The sequence below is a fragment of the Lithobates pipiens genome, unplaced genomic scaffold (genome assembly GCF_037356315.1).
Source record: "Lithobates pipiens isolate NorthernLeopardFrog02 unplaced genomic scaffold, aLitPip1_a1.2 Scaffold_25, whole genome shotgun sequence".
Classification (NCBI taxonomy): Eukaryota; Metazoa; Chordata; class Amphibia; order Anura; family Ranidae; genus Lithobates; species Lithobates pipiens.
The window spans coordinates 28,893,347-28,911,960 of NW_027507787.1; the positions used below are offsets into that span (position 1 = coordinate 28,893,347).

General features: G+C 43.6%; 1 protein-coding gene and 1 long non-coding RNA gene across 2 annotated transcripts in view; one reads left to right on the forward strand and one right to left on the reverse strand.

Annotated features, from left to right (window-relative positions):
* SLC16A12 (solute carrier family 16 member 12) overlaps nt 1–18,614 on the reverse strand; it is a 176,594-nt gene that overhangs the window by 151,167 nt on the left and 6,813 nt on the right. The gene's annotated exons all lie outside the window — the stretch shown is intronic.
* Nucleotides 1–18,614, forward strand: part of LOC143930168 (uncharacterized) — a 140,410-nt gene that overhangs the window by 109,259 nt on the left and 12,537 nt on the right. Inside the window, exon 3 of the long non-coding RNA XR_013262723.1 lies at nt 3,792–3,905. This is a non-coding gene — a long non-coding RNA (uncharacterized LOC143930168). The remainder of the gene's footprint in view (nt 1–3,791; nt 3,906–18,614) is intronic.

Sequence of the window (18,614 nt, forward strand, 5' to 3'; positions counted from 1 at the left end):
TTAAAAAAGCATAGGTAAAATTAAAGGAAGTTGCTTTGCATAAACCCATAACTATTTACATTATTTTCTTCTGTATATGGAAATGCTTTTATCTTTGATTACAAAAAGTTGTTTTATAGTGTCGTTAGTTGAGAAGGGGTGATTTCTAAAAATCTTACGAAGATTAAAGTGATGCTAAAGGTTCGTTTTTGTGTTTTACTAAATAACAAATATGTTATACTTACTAGACATGTGCAATTAGTTTCGTAACGAACAGAAGTTTGGACAAATTTTGCATCTTTTGAACATTCGGATGCATCCGGATGTCTGAATAAGAAAATAACAAATTTCAACTAATACGAAAGAAATAGCGAAAATTAGGAATGAATTCTACATGATTCGGTAATTCGTTAAAGATCTAATGCAGAGGTCTCAAACTGGTGGCTCTCCAGCTGTTGAAAAAGTCCCATGAGGCATTGCAAGGCTGACAGTTAAGAGCAAGACTCCCAAAGGCAATGGCATGATGGGACTTGTAGTTTTCGCAAAATCTGGAGGGCCACCAGTTTGAGACCCCTGATCTAATGAAACAAAAGGTCAACTCAAAGTAAATCTTACAGTCCAATCAGCTGATTAATTTTGTGCTGGAGGTTGGATTACTGTCAAAGTGCATTCCCGATTCCTGAGTGAGAAGGGTGTTGTATTGTATTTGAGCAGAGAAGAAGAGATATTGTCATTGTGTGTGTTAATAGATTCAATAAACAAATTACTTTCCAAACTACGAATCATTATGACGAATATATATACATACATAAATATTGAATTTCAACGAATACAAAAGAAATTATAGCGGATATAACAAATGAATTCGACATGATTTGAGATTCAGTATAATAACACTCTACAGAAATAACAAATTATTTGAAAAAAATTAACGTAACATAATGAATATAATAGAATAAAATTATGTATTTTACGAATGACAACAAAAGAAAAAAAATTTCCGTTGTGCACAAGTCTAAGCCCCTGTACACACGGTCGGAGATTTCCACAACCAAATCCGTCGGTTGTCCGTCAGATTTAGTCTGACAGATTGTGTCTGAAACTGTTGCATAAACACGGTCGGACTAAGTTGTCGAAAAATACGATCTTTCAGAACGTGATGACGTAATTTCGTTACGATGGGACTAGATTCAGGCTAGTAGCCAATAGCTTTGATGTAGGAATTTGATCTGAGCATGCGTGGCACTTGGTCCGATCAAAATTCTCTACACATGATCAGATTACGTCTGACCGGCCCAGTTGGTCGGGAAATATTTCCAACATGTTGGAAAATTGGGTCGGACGGAGATTCGGACGGAATCAGTCCGATGCATACCACACACAGTCGGATTATCTGACGACACGGTCCGATAAGACGCATTCCGACGGATTCTCCGACCATGTGTACGTGGCATTATACTTACCTCCTCTGTGCAAGGGTTTTGCACAGAGCGGCCCGGTCCTCTTTTTATGGGGTCCCCCGGTGGAGCTCCTGGCTCCTCCCCCACATCGAGTGCCCCCACGGAATGCATAGAATGCATTACGGTGAAAAACCCAGAGACTTTACAACTCCTTTAAGGAGACAAGATTTAGTCAGTGGTTGGTTGTGGAGCATGAAGGAGAGGTCAGAGTCTGAGATTACGCCTAGCACCCTGGCATGGGATCAGTAATTGTGCTATGATCCGCACTAGCGTCATCGGTTCAAATCACAACCACAAAACTACCTGCACAAAGTTTGCATTTCTCTCTGTAACTGTGGGTTTCCTCTGGGCACTTAAGTTTTTTTTTTTATTCCAAAGACCTGGTGGCAGGTTAATTGGCACTTGTCTAATTTGGCCCTAGTATATGTATGAATGTAAGTTAGCAGTCTTAGATTGTAAGCTCCTTGAGGGCAGGGATTAATGTGAATATATAATAAATATGTAAAGCACTGAATTAATTGACAGCTCTGTATAAGTACCTGTAATAAATAATAAGAATAAATAAATATTGGTCTCAATGGTAAAGTAATGAGGTTGGATCGGGGAGGATAAAATATTACTAGCTCAGTTTTAGACAGATTGAGTTTGAGGAAATGGTGTGACATCCATACTGATATGTCACTTGATAAATTTTTGATACATGAGGAGTTTGAGAGTGTGAGCTTAAGAGTAGAAAGATAGATCCGGGTGTTGTTGGTGTAGAGGTGGTAACAACTGGCCCAGGGAAAGTGTAGAGAAAGATTAAAAGGGCCCCAAGGACAGAGCTTTGGGGTATCCCAACAGAAAGAGGAAGAAGAGGAGGAGATACAGTTGTAGGTGACACTGAAGGAGCAATGAGATAGGAGAAGAACCAGGAAAAAGCAGAGTTGCGGTGGCCAAGTGAGTGGAGTTTATTGAGAAGGAGTGGGTGGCCAACTGTATCAAAGGCAGGGAAAAGGTCTAAGAGTATGAGTGTGCAGAAATGGCTATGGGTTAGTAAGTTATTAGTGAGATTTAGTAGGGCTGTTTCAGTGGATTGTTGTTGGTGGAAGCTAGACACGAGGCCATTTCATGTGGCCCTCGCACCTCTCCTGCAGCTGAGGCACCACCCTTGTCTATGCCCCCACCATGTCTCAGCAGGTGGCTATAGAGAGGGGGACATAACTCCTCCACCAGATCCTGCACTTCTCTGTGCAGCAGCAGAGAGGCTAGTCTCTGCAATCCCACCCAGTCTCAGCAGCGGCAGCAGAGAGGACAGAACTCCTTCTACAGATCCTGTGCCTCTCTGTGCAGCTGCAGCACCCCCTCATCTACTTCCCTGGTCTCAGCATTCAGCAGACTCTGGCAGCTGACTCCTTCTCCAAACCCTGCACTTTCTCCTTACTGGCTCTGCCCTCAGCTTTTTCCTGGCAGCAGCATAAGGTAACTGGTGCCCTGTGGTGTAAGAGATGGTGGGGGACTCTTGACTTCTGAAAATGGGGGCTATTGACATCTGATGTAAAGGGGTGGGGGTGGTGAAGTGCTCTGGACATCTCGTCCTACAGATACAACCAGCTCTTAGAGGGCACCCATAATGCTGATGCGGCCCATGATGAAATTGAGTTTGACACCCTTGCTGTAGGGAGTCAAGAAGGCTGTTATCAGTGAGTTAGCAATTTATATAGTTGTGAACAAGGTGTTAAAGAAGTTTGGAGGAAAACTGAAGCAGAGAGATGGGTCTTCAGAGGTTTAAGCAGGTGGGATCCGGTGAGGTTTAAGAAAGTTTTTTTTTTTAAAGTAACCGACTGTGCCTAGGCAATGTCTCAATGCCAGAAAAAAAAACCTTCATGGGAGAAGAATGTCACTGGTATAAGAGTTGCCAAGCTAAATTTTACTTTATTATGGAAAGAATGAGGTCAGACTTCATTACTGGACTTAGAAAGGACCTAACAACATGGAACAAAGTAATACATGTACTTTGTCCCATTAGGGGACAGAACAATTTCTGAAAAATTGTAATGATAGTTCTTTAATATGTTTATAAATTACATTAAATATCTTGCAGTCTTAAATACAAGTAACAATCACACTTCTAAATTAAATAAATGTGTTTCTCAGGCTAACAAGTATATTGTATATTAAAACTATTTAGTTATTAGGTATTCTGAAATGCAAACTGGGAGGTTTGTGGTTGACTAAAAATAAAGAACATAACACATAAAACCGAATCTTCTAAAACCAATGAGCTACTAATGTTATCTTTGTTGACTTCTAACATCTGTAGGATTATATATTTTAGTAAAATAGTTTGGCAATTTTCACTTTTTTCTTTAGCTCTTTATAGAGACCATTGACAAATAACAAAACAGCTCCACCTCCGGTAGCGGTGGATGTCAGAGACAAGCCTTCTCTACAGCACTGCAATGAGTTCTGACAGTTTGCCTTCAGGTACGGCGATTCCTTGTTTCTGACAAGTACCGGCTTGGGGCTTACATTGTGGAATGAAGTGACATTCTCATGTGGGATAATTCTTTATATGCCTCTTTGATCTGAGGGTTATGTTAGTGGCCACTTTTTATATTTATATATTTATTTAAGGTTTCATACTACTTGCGCTTAGTTTGCACCCTTTTATTTATTTATTTCCTTTTAGTCTGCTAAATTTACCATAAAAATGTTATATTATATTTGTTTATTTTCAATAACTTCATGTGCTCTTTATGTCCACTGCACTTTTTTCAGTAAGCACTGCAGACTGCAGAAATCCTCCATCCTATGTTATGGAGATAAGAGGAGTTGGGTGACCACGCAGCTCCTCCATAGAACAGTACAGTAAGTGAGTTTTGTCCTGCTAGGACAAGAATTGTGTTACAGGCAGAATCACCAGGTGAAAATAGAGGAAAAAAGCCTAGAAAAAGAATATACTACATGTTTTGTTCTTAGGTTTAGCTACACTTTAAGGTGGGGGTTGGAAACAGATTGATCATGATCTACCTGTTTGTACTTATGTGGTGGGTAGAAGGTTACTGAAAGGGGGATATTTTTGCTTGTAGGGGGGAGATGTATGTTAGTTACGTCTGACCTTTGCACTGTGTGCTACATCCTACTAACCTCGGTATTGTATTTAACTTACTACTGCCCCTGCACCTTGCATTACATACAACTAATATCAGTAATAAGTAACTGCATTAAATACTACTACATATATTACATACTACTACATACTACTTTCAGTAGTAACTCAGTGTTACTTAATACCGACCTCTAAACTCAGTGTTACAAACTACTGAACCCTGCATGGTGTGTTACTTACTCCTGACTCCTGCGCTGTGCATTACATACTACTAATTTCTGCACTCTGCCTTACATACTACTGACCCCTGCACTCTGCATTACATACTACTGGCCTCTGCACTCTGCATTATATACTACTGACCTCTGCACTCTCTGTTACTCTTGACACCTGCACTCTGAAATACACACTACTGACCACGGAACTTTGTGTTACTAGTAGGGATGAGCTTCGTGTTCGAGTCGAACGTACGTTCGACTCGAACATTGGCTGTTCGTGCGTTCGGCGAATTCCGAACGTTTTGGCCGTTCGCGTCAAAATTCGAGTGCCGCGCGCGGACCACAATGCACTGCGTTGGCGCAGTGCATTGCTGCCCGATGATTGGCCAAGCATGCACTGTGACCCCGCATGCTTGGCCAATCGCAGCGCCGGCAGCGAGGAGAGCCATGATTGGCCACAGGCATCCTGCCTGTGGCCAATCATAGCTCAGGCTGTGTAATGCACGCCCCACACTATATAAGGCCGCCTTTAAGGAGGCCTCCTGTAGTGTGTTACTTTGCATCTGAAGCAGTGGGTGTTCTGTGTACCTTCAACACAGTACACACCAATTGTTTTTGGCTGATTTCCTATCTTGCTGCTGTGTAGTGGTTGTTGTCTGTGCCCTGACTGCAGTATACACCACTATATTCACCTCACCTATATAGCTAGTGATCTAGCTTTAACCACTTAACAACTGCCCATTGCCGATTAACGGCTTCAGGGCGGTTGTTTAACTCAGAGAGGCCGTTAATTAACGGCCTCCCAGAATTCTGCTCTCGCGTGCCCCGAGGTGTGCGCACTCGAGAGCATCCGTGACCGCCGGGTCCATAGGACCCGGCGCATCACGGTAAACGGCCGCTCATAGCGGCCGTTTACCACGTGATTGCTCCGTCAAATGACGGAGTGATCACTTGGAAACAAACCGGCGTCATGTTATGACGCCTGTTCCTCCCTACCCTTTCTGTACCGATCGGTACAGCGGAGGGGAAAGAGATCGGTGTCAGCAGCGATGTGGGCTGCATCTGCAGTGCCCACATCGCTGCTCACCGAATTTAACCCCTCAATTCCCTGCCAATACTCTGCAATACCAGTGCATACTCTGCAGTACCCTGCCATTACTCTGCAGTACCCCGCCATTACTCTGCAGTACCCCGCCATTACTCTGCAGTGCAGTACCCCACCATTACTCTGCAGTGCAGTACCCTGCCATTACTCTGCAGTGCAGTACCCTGCCATTACTCTGCAGTACCCCGCCATTACTCTGCAGTACCCCGCCATTACTCTGCAGTGCAGTACCCCGCCATTACTCTGCAGTGCAGTACCCTGCCATTACTCTGCAGTACCTCGCCATTACTCTGCAGTACCCTGCCATTACTCTGCAGTGCAGTACCCCGCCATTACTCTGCAGTGCAGTACCCTGCCATTACTCTGCAGTACCCCCCATTACTCTGCAGTAACCCCCATTACTCTGCAGTACCCCCCAATACTCTGCAGTACCCGCCATTACTCTGCAGTACCCCCAATACTCTGCAGTACCCTGCTATTACTCTGTAGTACCCCGCCAATACCCCGCCAATACTCTGTAATACCCTGCCATAAATTGCCATACCCAGCCATACTCAGAGATACCCAGCCATACTCGGTGATACCCTGAAATACCCAGCCATAGACGCCCCCCACCCCTCACCGCCCTCCGGTGCTTCTACCAACTCGCCAGTACGATCAAAGCCAGAATCTTTTTTTTATTTTTTATTTCAGGCTTCCCAGCCTAGAGGTGAGATGTGGGGTCATATTGACCCCCCAGATTTCACTGTAAAGAGGACCTGTCACCCCATATTCCTATTACAAGGGATGTTTACATTTCTTGTAATAGGAATAAAAGTGATCAAAAATATATTTTTGGGAAAAAAAATGTCAAACTAAAATAAATAAAGTAAAATGAACAATAAAAAAATAAAATAAAAATTAAAGCGCCCATGTCCCCATGTGCTCGCATGTGCCACACATGTGAGGTATCGCCGAGAATGTTAGAGCGAGAGCAATAATTCTAGTCCTAGACCTCCTCTGCAACTCAAAACATGTAACCAGTAAAAAAATATTTAAAGCGTCGCCTATGGGGATTTTTTAAGTAGCGACGTTTGGCGCCATTCCACGGGCATGTGCAATTTTGAAGAGTGACATGTTTGATATCTATTTACTCAGCATAACTTCATCTTTCACTTTATGCAAACATTGGGCTAACAAGTGGTTAATAATAGAGCTTGCAGTCAGTAGTGTTAGGAGTGCGTGCTGTCTGCGTGCTCTGTACCCAGTACATACCGCTATAATATAGGGCAGGCCCCTACTTTCAAACATCCAACTTACAAACATCTCCTACTTGCAAACGCAAGGAGACAGCAGCAAGTGAGATGAAAAAAGATGGACGACAAAACAAATTATACAGGGGTGATAACCCTTCCCTATGTTTTCCAAAAAGCTTAAAGATAGTTTTTTTGACTGGAGCTACACTTTAAAAATGTACCGGTTGAAAATGACAAACAGATTCAACTTAACACAACAAACCTACACAGTCCCTGTCTTGTTTGCACCGCCTGTATACTGCTGTTCTGAGTATATAGGGCCTGGGGGCCACACGCATTTCCTTTTTTTAATATGGGTACGGGGTTCCCCTTAATATGCGTACAAGACCCAAATAGGCTGGTAATGGGCAGGGAGGGCTACCCATGCCATGTTTCTCAATGATTTTCAACCATATTGCAGGAACCAGATATAACATTAAAACCGCAAGCAGTTTTAAATGGTGTTATTTCCGTTTAATGTCATTTTGTGCAGGGACTGTTCTAAACACGGGAAACACATGGCACTTCACAGGCATACTACAGACACCCCGCAGGCACCATATTTAAAGGAATATTTCACTTTTTTTTTTCACTTTAATCGTCATTAAAATCAGTGCTCCCGCCAAAACGGTAGTTTTTAAAACTTTTTTTTGCAGTGACCCATGTCCCCTGAGGCAGGAGGCAGGTCGCCAAACCCTTTTTAGGACACTATCTTGCATATTAGCCGTTAAAATGAGCACTTTCCAATTCGAACGTTCGAGTCCCATAGACTTCAATGGGGTTCTAACGTTCGTACCGAACGCGGGGGTCGTTCGCAAGTTCTGGTGCGAACCGAACCGGGGGGTGTTCGGCTCATCCCTAGTTACTAGCTCCTGGCCATTGTGTTACATACTACCTCTACAACTCTTCCCTGCTATGTCAGCTCCTGATCCCACTTATTGCCTTTCAATCCTTAGATCAGAGCAGCAATAGGCTTTTGCAGAGCCAAAGGTAGTCCTAGGCTCCTCCTCGGCTCTGACAAGTCATATGACTCAGCTGAAGTCAGACCTGGAAGAACGTCTTTCACTCTGCCTGGTACTGCTGCCCCTGTGGTCTAGTGAAATAATAATAATGAGGCAAGAATAAGCGTTATGGGTGATTTTAGCTTAGAGAGTTGATGTTCATACTGGAAAGGGGTTATTCTTGTGTTTTTGTGTGTGTGTGTGTGTGTTACTTACTTTAACCTTACTCCACCTCTTAACTTTACTTACTAGTGACCGCTGCACTCTACTTACTACTGTTCTTTGAATGCTGTGTCACATATGATTAACCTCTGGGTTATTAACTACTAACCCCTACTTATTACTAACCCCTGAACTCTGCCTTACTTATTTCTGAGCCCTGTACCCTTTGTTACTTTCTACTGACCTCTAAACACTGCATTACTTACCATTGCTCCCTGAACCCTGTGTTATTTACTACTGGCCCCTGAGCTCCTAAAACCTTCCTTCATTCTTAATGGAGAAAAAAACATCCACGAGGGACTCTGACATGAGTTCAACAGACAGGGTTACCCTACAGTAACTACCCAGCAGGTTACCCGTACTAATGGAAGGAGCTGCAGACCAAAGGGTAAAAGAGTCCAAACTATTTTATTGACTTCAACTAAAACAGCCAAAGCTTTTCAGAGGTAAGAAAAATGTTTCCCTTCATAGGGGCTTTAGTGAAACAAAGTACCTTGTTTGATCACTGAGAAACTGCTGGCAAGTAACTCTCCAGATCCAGTAATTAGCTTCCCTACATAGATTCACACAGAAAAGCCCTATTTTGAGACCCTTCCGTTTCCTGGTTCTTCTCCTATCTTATTTTAACTAAAGCCTTGATAAAGGTTGTTTTTTCTGACCCCCAAAACTTGTTGGATGTTGTTTTAGTTTAAACCATTAAACAAATTTGGACTTTTTTATCCTTTGGTCTGGCGGCCCTTCCGATGGTGCATGGTAATTTTTAATGGAGCCTTGCGAGATTACCTCTGTACTGAATCCTTTTTCAGGTAGGTTTCCAACCCTCCAAAGTTGCCTACCCCTGTTTGAATGTTTTCTTTCTCCTCAAATTCTTTTATTTCTGTTCCCATGACAAGTTAGCCTTAAATATATAAATAAAATGGGCAACCAGTAAATTTAAGACCTTACCGGTCGTTTTAACCTTCAAATCCCTGAGTATATCAACCCTAGTAAGTCTTCCTGTCATTCAGGTATGCCAAATGATTTACAAGGTTTTAATTTATGAAGAACTCAATGAGCTCTCAAACTTACAATAGGTGCAGTAAATATTTGTTCCAAATAAATTCTTTCTATATATATATATTTATATATATATTTAGTACATTTGCTAGAGATATCACCAAACTCCAATAATATGTAGGCAAATACAGCTTTGTTTATGTTGTAAAGCACTTAACAGTGCACATTTCTTAAGAACGTTTCTTTATCAATGTATTTCAGTAATAGGGGACACACTTTAAAAATAAATCCTTGAATCAATACTAAAAGCAATAAATCAGTAACACTGAGTGTCCCAGCTGTTATTTCATAGTAGATATTTTAAAATGTTTTACTTCAGCTAAAAGTCCCTCAATTTAAACAAAATAACAGCAGAAGTGTTATTTCCTATGTAACTGATTTTGTTTTTCGAGCATTATTAAAATCATCAAAATCCTCAGACAAAATATTACCCGATATATAGTCTTTTTTTTTTTTGGTACAGCTTTGAATTATCACAGAAAAAAAGCAAAGGGCTCCATCATAGTCACAGCTACCCTACATAAATAAAAAGGAAATAGCTAGAGAGGTATATCTCCTGCCTCAATGTATCAGACTATAGCATAACATTTTAGTGAATTGACTTCTTACCTAAATTAACAATAAATGTTGTTAGCCACTTATGTAACAACATACGTTTTTGAATGGCAAAGTGGTGAACACTTATTTCTGCAGTGCCTGCTAATAGCTGTGAAACTGATGGTGGCCCAGTTCACCGACACAGTGTACAGAACTTATTTGAGTGGCTCTGTACCATGTAATCACTGTGATGACCGATCACAAATGTAAACAGTGCAGTGCTTACATTGGAGAGCTTCTTCTTACAAAACAGTAAGGGGAGGAAGGAGCAAATAATAAATGAATCATTAATTTGTTGGTTCCAGATCAGCATTTCAGTGGATCTCAGGATTGTGGGATCATTGTTAAACCTTGCAACCCATTTGTTATCTCCAGTTTACCCCAGTTCAATCCTATCTCTATATGTGACTTCTATATAAACGCTTCACCTCCCTTATCCAGCAAATCAACACCTTCATGACTAAACAATTGGTATATTTTATTTAATTGATTATTATTTAAGTTAATAAAGTTCTTGATACAGTTTTAAAGTTATTAAATGTATTGTTATTTATTTAACCACTTGACCACTGGGCACTTAAACCCCGTTAATAACCAGACCAATTTTCAGCTTTCGGTGCTCTCACATTGTGAATGACAATTACTCAGTCATGCAACACTACCCATATGAAATTGTTGTCCTTTTTTCACACAAATAGAGCTTTCTTTTGGTGTTGGTTAATCACCACTGGGTTTTTTATTTTTTGTGCTATAAAAGAAAAAAGACCGAAAATTCTGTAAAAAAAAAAAGAATTTTTCTTCGTTTCTGTTATAAAATTTTGCAGATTAGTGATGGCTGAGCATGGCCGAGTATGGCTGGGTATTGCAGAGTATGACCGGGTATGGCTGGGTATTGCAGGGTATCACCGAGTATGGCTGGGTATTGCAGAGTATGGCTGGATATTGCAGGGTATCACCGAGTATTGCTGGCAGTTTATGGCAGAGTATTGGCAGGGTATTGCAGGCTATTGCAGAGTATTGCTGGGTATTGCAGAGTATTGGCAGGGCATTTCTGGATATTGCAGAGTATTGGAAGGGCGTTGCAGAGTATTGGCAGGGCATTACTGGGTATTGCAGAGTATTGGCAGGGCATTGCAGAGTATTGGCTGGGCATTGAAGAGTATTGGCAGGGCATTGCAGAGTATTGGCAGGGCATTGCTGAGCATTGCAGAGTATTGGCAAGGCATTGCTGGGCATTGCAGAGTATTGGCAGGGCATTGATGGGCATTGCAGAGTATTGGCAGGGCATTGCAGAGTATTGGCAGGGAATTGCAGAGAATTGGCAGGGCATTGCAGGGTTAATTGTCCGTGAGCAGTGCTGTGGGCACTGCAGATCCAACCCACAGTGCTGCTGACACCGATCTCTCCCCTCTCACTGTACCGATCATACAGAGAGGGGAGGGAGGAACGGTGTCATAACATGAGGCCGGTTTGTTTAAAAGTGATCGCTCTGCGATGAGCGGCCATTTACCATGATCCGTGATCCACAGGACCCGGCGGTCATGGATGCTCTCGAGTGCATGCCCCAGGGGACATGCGAGAGTGGAATTCTGGGAGGACATCATAGTACGTCCTCTCAGAGTTAAGCAGCCGCCCTGTAGCTATCATTTGGCTATGGGCCAGTTGTTAAGTGGTTAAACCAATAAAGTGCCATGGCCATTTCATGCCATTTAAGTTGAAGTGTCATCTAATTTTATTTATATTGCACTGCATTGAGTTTTACTGTTGACGCATACAATCCCAATGAATGCAAAGCACCATTACCATCCTCCTTTCTACTTTGTCCAGGCAGATAATGCTTTGGATTTATTTAGAAAATGCAAAAAATTCTCTGAATGACGCCCGCGCTCTGCGGCCAACCTTCTGTGTTCATAAAGCAGGAGAGCACCTGGAAACAAATGGAGATCACTGAAATAGCAGTGAAGCCTCCAGCGGCATTGGCCAAGTAATGTGTGTGTGTGTGTGTGTGTGTGTGTGTGTGTGCGCGCGCGCGTGCGTGTATATATATATATATATATATATATATATATATATAAAATATATAAATAAGAGGGCCAGTATGGTGGCCTGTAATTATGGGAGGAGCCTGGAGGGTATTTAATCAGACCACCCACAACGGTCTATGTCGGTTCCAGTGCAAGGTACTGCACACCAAGGGGCCGACTCTTCTCAGCTCCCTCACGGTCGACTATCTGTGTGTCCAATCGCAGGTGCACTTCGGCTTCTTCATTTGTGGTCTTTGTCGGCGGTTCCCGCTCATGGTCGCAGATAAGTAGTATCCGAATCTTTTCATATCATGTGCAAACTTGCGGCTTATCATGCTTACTATCCTGCACCCCTTTCGCAAACCTACCTCTGAGTTGTTGACACTCATGTCCCGACATCTTTCGGCACAGGCATAGTACATTTGTAAATTCCTTCTACCAAACATACGATTCATTCATAGATCCAAGCCTCCGAGTCGCTGTTGGTCATTCTCCAATATCACTCGCCATAGGCTTCACTGGTTATAAAATTCACTGTCCATGGGGTTGCCATCTCATCCTTTTTTTAGATAAACAGGTATTGTTTGTATGGGTTTCTGTGGCTGATTGAGGTGTAATTAAACCCACCTGATGCCTTTCCTGCACTTGACTAGCCTGGGGGGATGGGTAGTTGATAGGTGTTTGGTTTCACAGTAAGGAAAAGCATACACTCTACAACCAATTTGTATCAGATACTCCTTACTGCCAATTTATATCAGATTCATCTCATACATTTTTTAAGCTGATTCGTGTCAAATGTATTGCAGAGGCTGACTCTGCCAACTCACTGCGTGTCCACGTAGTTGTACCTTCGAGATCGGTCATATATCTTCATCGATTGTCCCACGCTCGGACCGCTACACACTCGCTGTCGCAGGTAGGACTTTGTTGTTACCGCTCCTCTAAACTCGAATAGTTACGTTATCATGTTCGTTTATCATGTTCGTTTTGCAAAAGTCGCACTTACGCCACCGTAAGACTTTATATGTCATCTTTCATGTATTTCATGCTTTCTACCCAACGCGGGTTTACTCGAGCCGTTCACTTCATGGTCGATGCGGTCAAATCCGACATTGAAGCCCCTTAGTCACCTCGCATCTACGGCCGATTCGAATCTAGTCGCACTTCACTTCTATGTTTCGGATCCTTGGCAATCACAAGCCCCTTCAACCGCTATCACCATTTAGTCGATTCAAACCAAGCCATATCATCGGCAATATGGTCAGATCTGTCATACGAGCCCTGTAGTCACCTCACATCTACGGCCGATTCGAATCTAATCGCAACTTCGCTTCTATGTTTCGGATCCTCGGCAATCACAAGCCCCTTCAACCGCCATCACCATTTAGTCGATTCAAACCCAGCCATATCATTGGCAATACGGTCAGATCTGTCATACGAGCCCCGTAGTCACCTCGCATCTACGGCCGATTCGAATCTAGTCGCAACTTTGCTTCTATGTTTCGGATCCTCGGCCAATCACAAGCCCCTTCAACCCCCATTACAATTCAATCAATCCGAACCCAGCCATATCATCAGCGATACGGTCGGATCCCATATACGAGCCTCTCAGTCGCATCTAAGGAGGATTCGAGTCTAGTCGCAGCATCGGCGCAACGATTCGAGTTCTTGCCAAACGCAACTCTAACAACCGAGCCGAATCCTGTTGCATCACCGACTCAAATGAGTCAAATCTTTCACAGACTATTCCATAGCTATAGTCCGGTTCAAACTAGTCACATCGACAGTACGAATTCAGCCGTACTTACGTTTCACTTTCTCAGTCTATCCATGCATGATCATACACAATTCCCTCCACCAATTTGCTCAGTGTTGCGCATGGTCATTCCTACATAATCACATTTCCTCTATTACATTTTCTTTTGCCTTTCAACAAGGCTGCGTTCTTGCAATCGCTGCAAGTCTTTCTGCATTTGGCTTAAAAACGGCCAACGTCTTCAGTAGCAACATGGCTACTCATACGTTTTCTCTATCCCTTTTCCGCTTTCAGGTCAGTAAGGTTGCCAGTTGGTCCATCCTATGCCAGGCTTGGACTCTTTCATCTAAAAAAACAAAACAAAAAACAAAACAAAAACCCATTGTCGAGGGCTTGCATCTTCACCAGGGGGCCAGCTTTGCCCCAAACAGCTCTTTGCAATCCCCCTTGTCAAAACAAAATTCTCATGTCACCTTACTACAGGCTCCCGGTCAACTCAGTTCTCGACCCCAACCAGTCGACCTCACAACTAGGGCATAAAGTCAGGTGTGTAGTTCAATGGGATTCCCCCTTTCTCTTAAACACTCTTTCACTACATATTTTTACTTCACATACAGAATTTGACCTGCTCCTGAGGCGTTAGCAACTGTCACATACTTCTGTGCACTTCACTCTGTTTTCGAAGCACAAGCCTTCAATACGCAGACAAGGTCGCCTATCTCCATACTTGCTGGCAGTGCAAGCGTTAGTAGACTGAACCCATGTCAATTAACTACAGATCGCAACATTCCTACTTAGTATGCCAGACTTCAGCTACCCACCCCAGTCCGCCCTGGGGTGCTCTGGTTTATTAGTCTGTGCCGAGCACAGACGGACACCCGAGCTATCGATTACCTAGCCAGTCACCTCCTGGCTCACCTCGGTTGTCAAACATTCTTTTGAGTTTTCTAAAGTCACACTCAACAGCGCTCGAACGCAAACCAACTGTCACTATGGCTGTCGTTACTTGTCCTTTTCTTCTTGTTTTCCTTCCGCCTTTCATCTTATCTACCCAAACTCAACTATCCCCTCCTACCTTCGCAACCTACCTCAAACATACACACACCCCCCCCCGTTGCTTTTAGCTGATGCCATGTCGCAGGCAGACAGCGAGGACTTTGCCTCAGCCCTGCCATCACCCTTTGCGGGCTCAGCAAGCGGCGGTTTACAGTCTCACAAGAGCTTGGACCGTTAAATAAAAACAAAACAAAAAAAACAAACAAACAAAAACATATAAAAAAATAAAAAATAAAATAAAAATAAAATAAAAATAAAAAAAATAAACTCATAGCAGAACGGTGCCGCAGGAGTAAATCCTACCCTGCTGCAGCCAGGAAACCAAGCTTTTAGGCTACGGTTTCCACCGCCAGTGGCAGCCCTTCCAGGCACCACTTCAGTCTATCTTCTTTGCGACTACTCAGCTGCACTCCTGGGTGACCACACTGTCAACAGCAGTTGCCAAAGTCCAAGCAGAGTGACAGCCCTGGAGGTACGCCCAGCCGTGCCCCTACCAGCTCCAGTCACCACCGTCATTCCCGTACCTTCACTTACATGTACACCCAACATCTGCACCACTGTCTTCCCTGCACACCTTGTCCTAGCAGGGCATCTAGGAGGACATCTTGGACGACAATGACGTTAACTTAGCATCCCTCCTCATAGCAGTACAAACTTGGCCTAGAACAAAGTCATATTCGTAGGGAGACGTCTCCGTCATCCTGAAGGCCAGAGACCCTTTACTTAATCGCAAGCTCACTGTCACAGAGTTTGTGCTGGCCATGGGGACAGTCAGAGATTTGCTATGCAGGGCAACCCCAACAGGAGGGTAGAATTGGACCCGTATCTTCATGCAGCAGGTCACAAGTACGCAGGGTGCCTATCCTTTGACTATCACCGCTCATTTTCAGCCAAGGCAGCAGCCAGACTCAAGGTGATCCTTTATCTCCCACCTTTTAGTGTTTCTCTCCCAGGTACAAGACCCTGACTAAATCCTTAAATTAAGATGTGCCAGCTATAGCGGATCTGCCCATGGGAGTCGAATTTCTCACAAATTGGAATGGCATGCCAATGTTCATTCCCTCAGCATCTCTCTCTTCATCTCAGGTAGTCATCGACACCACAGCCTCCACAGGTCCTTGCCTCAATTTTTGGCCAACTTGGGTTTATAGGGCCATGGCCATCATAAATCCTCTTGATTCCTGGGTTCAGTCAGTCCTCCTCTTTATTCGACCTCTACCCCATTGTGGCAGCAGCTCAAGTCTGGTTCAACAACTGGGCAGGACAAACAGTGACGTTCGCCACAGACAACCAAGCCACAGCCAGTATTATAAATAAAGGAGGTCCTAGTCGCTGACCATCATGGCCTTCCTGCGCAGGCTGGTGCCACTATCCTCACAGCACCAATCTAATGTCCTATGCGTCTACATCCCAGACAAATGCAATAATCTGGCCGATGCACTACCCGTTAACTTTGCTTCATTATTTTTGCAGGAACCTGGAACTGACCCGACCATGTCTCTTATCCCACACTAGTCATAGCTAACCTCGGATTCAAACAACACTTTCACGACACTACCTGCCTTATTAATCTTTCATTATCCCACAACACCCTGAAGGCCTACCGTACAGCCTAGAGGTTCTATGTCAGGTTACTAGCCTTAAACCCCAGAGCAATACCAAGAGTTCTCCATCACATCCTGGCCTTCATATCATGCCGCCACACACAGTTGGCATTGTCACACAATACCTTAGACTCTACTCAGCTGACATCCAGTATTTCATCCCCTTACGAGATCCTAACAAACCGTCTTGTTTGCCGCCCATACGGTCAAGACCCCAAATCAGTATCAAATGGCTACCTATCACCAGCGCCCTATTCCGAAACGTGTCTTTCATCCTGTCACATTCCCCTTTGGTTAAATTCAGCCTAGTCGTTCAAGCAGGCATCTACCTGGCTTTCTACAGCTTCTTACGCCCCAGTGAATTCAGTCACCGTCCCAGTTGTAAAGTGTTACGTAGACGCCACCTCACACACCATCAGACTTACTTCATCTTGCACCTCAGGGTGTCCAAAACACAATAGTCCGGTCCAGGGGTTGACATCAAACCTTTCCAAACTCTCAAAGCCTGGTGCCCCGTGTACATTCTAGATCAATTTTTGGCTCACCTTTTTGATCCCTCGCAGGACAGGCCATTACTACCGTTCCCGATTAGTACCCCAGGCAGCAACCGGTTCATTAGTCACGTCAGGTTCCTTTTGAGCAAATTGGGCCTGGACCCTGGCCATTTTCTTGGACATTCTTTCGCATTGGAGCAGCATCAGCAGCCTCACGAAACAGGGTCCCAGACCACGCGATCAAAAGATGGGCAGGTGGGAATCCACCTGCTTTACTCGATACATCCCCAATCCACAAGTGGAAATGTCATGAGCCTTCAGCAACTTTGCCCTGTAGTGTCTTGTTGTACATAAATCAATAATTACCTCCCTAACCAAGTCTTTTGCGGCCTTCTCTTGGCATATCGCCCAGCAGACCAGGGCTCACCGCCCAGCTCACCAGGGCTTACCTTACAGCAGACCAAGGGCACACTTCAGGTCTATTTTATGTTGTTAGTCTTGTGACGTGTTTATGTGTTCTTTCATATCTCTTGGAGCGGAGGGCTCCGACCATGAATATAAATATATACAATATCTCACAAAAGTGAAGAAATTACACTTTGCTACAATGTAAAGTAGTGTGTGTACAACTTGTATAACAGTGTAAATTTGCTGTCCCCTCAAAATAACACAACACACAGCTATTAATGTATAAACCGCTGGCAACAAAAGTGAGTACAGCCATAAGTGAAAATGTTCAAATTGGGCCCAATTAGCCAATTTCTCTCCCCAGTGTCATGTGACTAGTTAGTGTTACAAGGTCTCTGGTGTGAATGGGGAGTAGGGATGAGCCGAACACCCCCCGGTTCGGTTCGCACCAGAACTTGCGAACGACCCCCGCGTTCGGTACGAACGTTAGAACCCCATTGAAGTCTATGGGACTCGAACGTTCGAATTGGAAAGTGCTCATTTTAACGGCTAATATGCAAGATAGTGTCCTAAAAAGGGTTTGGCGACCTGCCTCCTGCCTCAGGGGACATGGGTCACTGCAAAAAAAAGTTTTAAAAACTACCGTTTTGGCGGGAGCACTGATTTTAATGACGATTAAAGTGAAAAAAAAAGTGAAATATTCCTTTAAATATGGTGCCTGCGGGGTGTCTGTAGTATGCCTGTGAAGTGCCACGTGTTTCCCGTGTTTAGAACAGTCCCTGCACAAAATGACATTAAACGGAAATAACACCATTTAAAACTGCTTGCGGTTTTAATGTTATATCTGGTTCCTGCAATATGGTTGAAAATCATTGAGAAACATGGCATGGGTAGCCCTCCCTGCCCATTACCAGCCTATTTGGGTCTTGTACGCATATTAAGGGGAACCCCGTACCCATATTAAAAAAAGGAAATGCGTGTGGCCCCCAGGCCTTATATACTCAGAACAGCAGTATACAGGCGGTGCAAACAAGACAGGGACTGTGTAGGTTTGTTGTGTTAAGTTGAATCTGTTTGTCATTTTCAACCGGTACATTTTTAAAGTGTAGCTCCAGTCAAAAAAACTATCTTTAAGCTTTTTGGAAAACATAGGGAAGGGTTATCACCCCTGTATAATTTGTTTTGTCGTCCATCTTTTTTCATCTCACTTGCTGCTGTCTCCTTGCGTTTGCAAGTAGGAGATGTTTGTAAGTTGGATGTTTGAAAGTA